We start from the raw sequence: 7,035 nt of genomic DNA, 5'->3' as shown, positions 1-7,035 counted from the left end.
ATGCAGTTTTTTGAGAAGATAGAGAGTCAGCTCTGCCATAGGAGGTGCCCTGCTACCCAGGTGACCCTGCCCCAGCTCTGACACCAGACAGCCTCTCAATGATTGGTAAGTGTCTGGCTTCCCCGGTCCATGTCTCAGTGCATGACTCAGGAGCCAGACCGCACAGATCCCTTCTAGTTCTATGGTTCAACTAAAACAAAATTTGATTTTCAGAATTCCAGAATCTTTCTACTCTCTTCTCAAGCTATTCTCATTTTTCCATTCTGTAACATCCTTGTATAATACGGTTGCAAAGCTCCATGCCTTCCTCTGTATAATGGTGATGATAATAATGATGATAACAATGTTGCTTGGCTCCCAGGGTTGTTGTGAGCTTTTCATTAGAAAGTCATTTGTGATCGTGCCACTGCACTCCAGCCTGGGAGACACAGCAAGACTCCGTCTCAAAAAAAGAAAAAAAGAAAGTCCTTTGTAAATTCTGACTCTTACTAAATTTAGTTATTATTGTTTTATTGTTAAAGTATCTCCTCTCTTTCTTTGCATGCAGGAAGTTAAAGATTGTTACCAATTCCAGTTTGGAAATTTTTTTAAAAGACTAGATAATCTTGTCTGAGGCAAGTGTCCTAACAAGTCTTCACAGTTGAAGGAGGGGGAAATGTATGAATACAGGAGGATTCAGAGAAACCTCAACTCACCTGTGATCTCGGGTCATCATGAGATCTCCATAGGATAAGTGAGTCTGATGAATCATATACTTCTAAGTGTGGAGAATTAGAGGAATTCTTTAGTTCACCCACTCCACAGTTTTCCATACAAGTTATTCCAAAGAGAGTGCCCCTGGAACAGGGAGTTAAAGGCACTGTACGACAAATGAAGGCCTGAGGTACTCATATTTGTGAGTTACCCATGCATGTTATTAGAAAACATTACATTCTCACAGCAAATAAACATATTGCATCAATAGAGTCTAAAAAGCATCTAAGAGCATTTTTAAAGTTAAATGAGTAATACGATTTCTTTGCTAAACTATTGAACAGATCTAAACAGCATTAAAAACTGAGAAAGAGAAAAATGCCCATTTTGTGTCCCAAAATTAAAATACAGGAAAATGTCATTAATTCAATTAGACTAACTAGGGAGAAAGGATTGAGAACTATTATCTAAACAAATATAGCTTTATTACTCTTAAGAAGTACAGGAAAAAAAAAAACCCAGCAAACCTAACCAAGTATGACAAAGTCAATGATTTTAGGAAATACTTTAATAATTTATTAAAATATAACTCCTACATACTGTCCACATATCCATGTTTAGCCATTTAAAACAGGATCTACAAAATAATAAACTCTTCTCCTTCACTTTATACACAGTGGTTAAGTTTTAGAACAAAACAACCCATTAGAATGCTCAAGACAGCACTGCAATCAGTCAGTGACTCTGAGGCCTGAATCAAGATGTTTGGAGATGATAAAAAATGAAATGCAATGGACTTGCCGTCTTAAGGCAGCCATGTCAATCAGTGCATCACATAAAAACCCATGAAGGGAGGAAATCAATGCTTCCAAATGGAAAAAAAAAAAAACCTTTCAATATTAAACCTATAGAGAGCTGTTAGCTTGCCTTTTCTAAATTCTTCCTTTAAAGAGTTTTAGAAATTATCATGCCAAATTCATAATTCAAGCTTCAATAACAACTTATACCTTCATAGTAGAATGTATTAGTGAAGTAGTATTAATTACATATATTTCATGATCTTAGCCCTTGATATTTTGGATGCTCACATAGGCTTTTGACTTATTTTAAGGAGGGTAAAGGAAAACAGTAGATGGAATTAGTTAACTCCACTTTAAATAATAGATTACATTCAATGAAAAAATAAGTGAGACTTTTGCTTTCAATCATGATGAATTACTTGGTACCAGACTAGTCTTTCTGCTGTAAACAACTCTCAAACCAGCAAAATATGTATTATGTTGGTGCAAAAGCAATGGTGGGTTTTGCCATTAAAGTAATGCTACCATTACTACCAGCAGAAGACTATTAACCCCAAGAAGCATAAGACTGTCATCCATCTGAGCAGAACCACCACAGGGCTGTCATCCCTCAGAGAAGAAAAATACATGAGGTGATAGCCACAGCCACCCCACCTTTCTGCTCAAAGTTACTTTCTAGACCACAAAGTAAGTAGGTGGTGCCCAAGTAGAACTCTGAGGTCTTGATGAGCTGAAGAGGTACAGATAGGAATTCAGCGTTAATGAGATAGGTTGATTTGTAGGACAGGGTATCATATAGGAGGAAGCCACATCGAGAAGGAATTCCAGAAATTAGTGTAGGGATCTCTTTAGTTTTTTGATAGAATACCAAGTTGAATATGCTCAGAGCACATACTATGCTGCACATGTTTAGGCAATATAATATAAATGAAGATTTCAGAAATCACAGAGTGCTACAAGACATAGGCATTTTGAAGAGAGTTTAGAGATCTTGCTAAGCGCTCCCATCAATTCAACTGGGACTCTTGTCCATAGTAAGAGCTCATCTAGAGTCACCCTAGCAAATCTTATTCACAAAGCTCAACAAATATCATACCAACACAACCATGAACTCACTGCCTGTCAAAACAAAACAAAAGAAAACTCTTTAGAGAAAGACAATGGGGCCAGGCACGGTGGTGTGTGCCAGTAATCCCAATACTTTGGGAGGCTGAGGTGGGCAGATTTCTTGAGCCCAGGATTTCCAAACCAGCCTGGACAACATGGCAAAACCCTGTCTCTACAAAAGTACAAAAATTAGCCAGGCATGATGGCATGTGCCTGTAGTCCCAACCTCTTTGAGGCTGAGGTTGGAGCATCGCTTGAGCCAGGGAGGCAGAGGTTGCAGTGAACTGTATCATGCCACTGCACTCTAGCCTGGGTGATAGAGGGAGACCTGCCTCCAAAAAAAAAAAAAGAGAGAGAGAGCGAAAGACAATGAAATCCAGTCTCTCAACAGTGTCTGGTACATAATCCAACAAAAACAGATGTATAAAGAAGCAGGAAAATGTAACCCATGACAAGGGGAAGGCTGGGCACAGTGGCTCACTCCTGCAATCCCAGCACTTTGGGAGGCCAAGGTGGGCAAAACACCTGAGCTCAGGAGTTTGAGAACAGCCTAGCCAACATGGTGAAACTCCATCTCTACTAAAAATACAAAAATTAGCCAGGCGTGGTGGCAGGTGCCTGTAATGCCAGCTACTGGGGAGGCTAAGGCAGGAGAATTGCTCAAACCCAGTAGACAGAGGTTGCAGTGAGCTGAGATCACGCCACTGCACTCCAGCCTGGGCAACAAGAGCAAAACTCCATTTCATAAAAAAGGTTAAAAAAAGGGCAGGGGATGGGGGGTAGAAAAATCAATGGAAACAGATCCAAAGATGATAGAGATGTTAAAATTAGAAGACAAAGAATTCAACACAGCTAATATATATTTTAAAACTTTTTGAAAAGATGGACTTAATGAGTGAACACATAAGAATCTCAGTAAATAAATGGAAACTATAAAATTAAAAAACACTGGACATTCTAGAACTGAAAAATATAACTGAAAGAAAAAATTCACTGCATTAGCTTACAAATAAACACTGCAGAACAAAGTGGCCCTTCAAGATCACTTTCAGGGGAAATAGGAAGCATCATAATTGAAACAAAAAAGGTTGAAAAAGAAATGAACAGAGTCTCAGTGACATGTGGAAAAACATCAAGCCAATATACATATAATTGAACTCCCAAAAGTAGAAGAGAATAATGAGGGCAGAAAAATTTTTGAAAAAATAATTTACTTCAAATATACTATTTTTCACATAAATTTAATAAAAAATATAAATCAACACATACAAGAAGTTCAACAAGCCCAGATGGTAAAAATACAAAGAAAACCACACTATCTATATCACAGCCAAATAGGTAAAAGTAGCAAACATAAAAAGACAATCCTAAAAGCAGCCAAAGAAAAGCACACATTGCCTACAGGGAACAAGGATAGAAATGTTTGTTGACTTCCTATCAGAAATAGTGCAGATCAGAAGACAATTGAATAACACCTTTAAAATGCTAAAATAAAACTACCACTATGAACTCAGACAAATTTTAAATTAAAATTTTTACAAATAAATAAAATAAAACTACCTGTCAACCTAGAATGCTATATTCAGAAAAATATATTTTAAAAATAAAAGTGAGAGAATTCATCAGCAGCAGACCTATATTGCTATTAAGGGAAATCTTTCGGTTAATGGAAAATTATACTGGATGGAAACGAGGATCTATGTAAAGATATGCAAAGAAAACACTGTATCTATGCGGGTAAAATATATAATAACTTTTAATTTCTTAATTTGTTTAAAATATAATTGTTGAAAAATAATAACAATGCATTATGAGTTTGTAATACAGAGGTTAAATTGACAGTAACAGCACAAATAATGGGATGGGGTAAGTGGGAGTATACTATTGCAAACTTATTATGTTACAAGTGAGATAGTATGATACTAATACATGGTAGATTGTAATAGGTTTGGGAAGTATATTGTAATCCCTAGAGCCACCAAGTAAAAGGTTAAAAAAATAATAAGCCCAATAGAGGAAGTAAAATGGAACGCTCAAACACAGTCATGTAATCAAAAAGAAGTCAGAACAGAATAACAAAAGGAAAACATATGGGGAAAATAGAAAACCAATAGCAAAATAGTAGACTTAAAACCAATCATGTCAATAATTTATTAGAGAATGCCTGACTAGATGAAAAATCGAGATCAAACTGTGTGTATTAAAAGATGGAAAATATCACACTGTGCAACAAGAACCAATCATAAGTGGCTTTATAAACAATAAAATAGTCCTTAAAACAAGAACCAGAGATAAAAAAGATACCCTTCCTAATGATAAAGGGATCAATTCAGGGAGAAGACATCACAGTCCCAAATATGCAGAACTTCAAGATACCTGAAGCACAAACTGACAGAACTGAAGGGTAAAAATACACCATTTGAAAGTCATGGTGAGAGGTTTTAACACGGCCCTCTCAGTAGTCAATAAAACAAGTAGACAAAAATCAGTAAAAATAAAAATTTGAGCAACATCAAGTAACTTAGCCTAACTGATGATTATAGAACACTGCACCCACCCAATAGCAGAACACACATTCTTCACAAGTCAATGTGTAAAGAATCCACTGAAATAGATTGTATGCTGAGACATGGCTCAATAAATTTAAGAGGACTGGAATCATACAGGAATGGTCTCTGACCACAATGAACTTAAACTAGAAAACAGTAATAAGATATATGAAAAATCATCACATACTTGGAAATTAAGCCAAACACTTCTAAATAACCCAAAGTCAAAGAAAAAATCATGAAGAAAATTAGAAAATATTTTAAAGTGATAGTTAAAACACATGAACTGAAAACTTGTGGGATATAGATTAAGCACTGCTGAGAGGTAAATTCGTTCCTCTAAATGCTTCTATCTGGAGGGAAAAAATACGTAAAACCAGTGATGTGAACTTCCTCCTTAAGAAACTAAGTAAAAAAGAGTAATTTGAAACCAACATAAGTAAAATGATGGAAAAAAAGAAAAGAGTAGAAGCCAATGAAATAGAAAATAAACAAACTAGAAAGCAAATAAATGTAAACAATTATTAGACCTGTGAAAATATAGAAAGAAATATTATGAAAAACTTTATGCTAATGAAGTTGACAAATCAGATGACATAGATCAATTTCTTTTTGTTTGTTTTTGTACGTTTATTTTTCAGAAAGAGTCCTGCTCTGTTGCCCAGGCTGGAGTGCAGTGGTGCTTTCTCAGCTCACTGCAGCCTCCGCCTCCCAGGTTCAAGCAATTCTCTCACCTCAGCCTCCTGAGTAGCTGGGTAGCTGGGACTACAGGTGCCTGCCACCACACCCAGCTAATTTCTTTTTTTTTTTTTTTTTTTTCTGTATTTTTAGTAGAGATGGGGTTTTGCCATGTTGGCCAGGCTGGTCTCAACCTTCTGGCCTCAAGTGATCCACCTGCCTTGGCCTCCCAATGTTGGGATTACAGGCATGAGCCACTGCACCCCACCAGATCAATTTCTTAAAAGATATAAAGTAGATACAGATAATCTGAGTAGCTCTTGGCTGAAGAAATTAATAATTGGTCAATTATTCCTAAAATAAAAGTTCAGTCTCAGGTGTTTTCTCAAATTACTTTAATCAAAAATTTAAAGCATAAGTAATATCAATCATACACACATTTTTGAGTAGAAGGATTGAAATAGAGGATTGAAAGTTTCCCAAATCATTGTATGAGGTTAGCATAACTCTGATATCAAAACATGAGTTTTATAAGAAAAGAATAAACATAAAGAATTCCAATTAATTTTTTAAAAATCAAATCCAGAATTACATGAAAAGGTTAATACTTCATGATTAAGAGGATTTCATACAAGGAATGCAAGGTTAGTTCTATATTTGAAAATCAAAATTAACATGGTATAACTCTTTTTTTTCTTTCAATTGTCTGTAATTGTTCTCAGCAATGTTTCATGATTTTCACTGTGGAGATCTTGCACAACTTTCCCTGGATTTATTGTTAAGCGTCCTGGTGTTTTTGATGCTACTGTAAGTTAGACTGATTTTTTTTTAATTTCTGTTTTCCAGTTGGTCATTACTAATATTTAGAAATACAATTGATTTTTGTATATTGGCCTTATAGCCAATATAAAATTAACCTTGCTAAATCCCTTTACTAGCTCTAATATTTCATTTAGATTTCATAAGGTTTTCTGTGAAGATAATCACCTGCTAATAGAATCCATTTTATTCATTCTTTTTAAATATCATCCCTTTTATTTTTTTCTTGCCTTCTGTGCTAGAAATAAATAATGAAAGAGCTGGCTGGAACAATCCCATTACTGGGTATATATCCAAAATAAAACAAATCATTCCACCAAAATGACACATGCACATGTGTGTTCATCACAGCACTATTCCCAACAGGAAAGACATGGAATCAACCTAGG

This window comes from Papio anubis, chromosome 7, assembly GCF_008728515.1.
Source record: "Papio anubis isolate 15944 chromosome 7, Panubis1.0, whole genome shotgun sequence".
Taxonomy (NCBI): domain Eukaryota; kingdom Metazoa; phylum Chordata; class Mammalia; order Primates; family Cercopithecidae; genus Papio; species Papio anubis.
The sequence above is the reverse complement of the archived record's forward strand: the minus strand, read 5'-3'. Positions refer to the sequence as shown.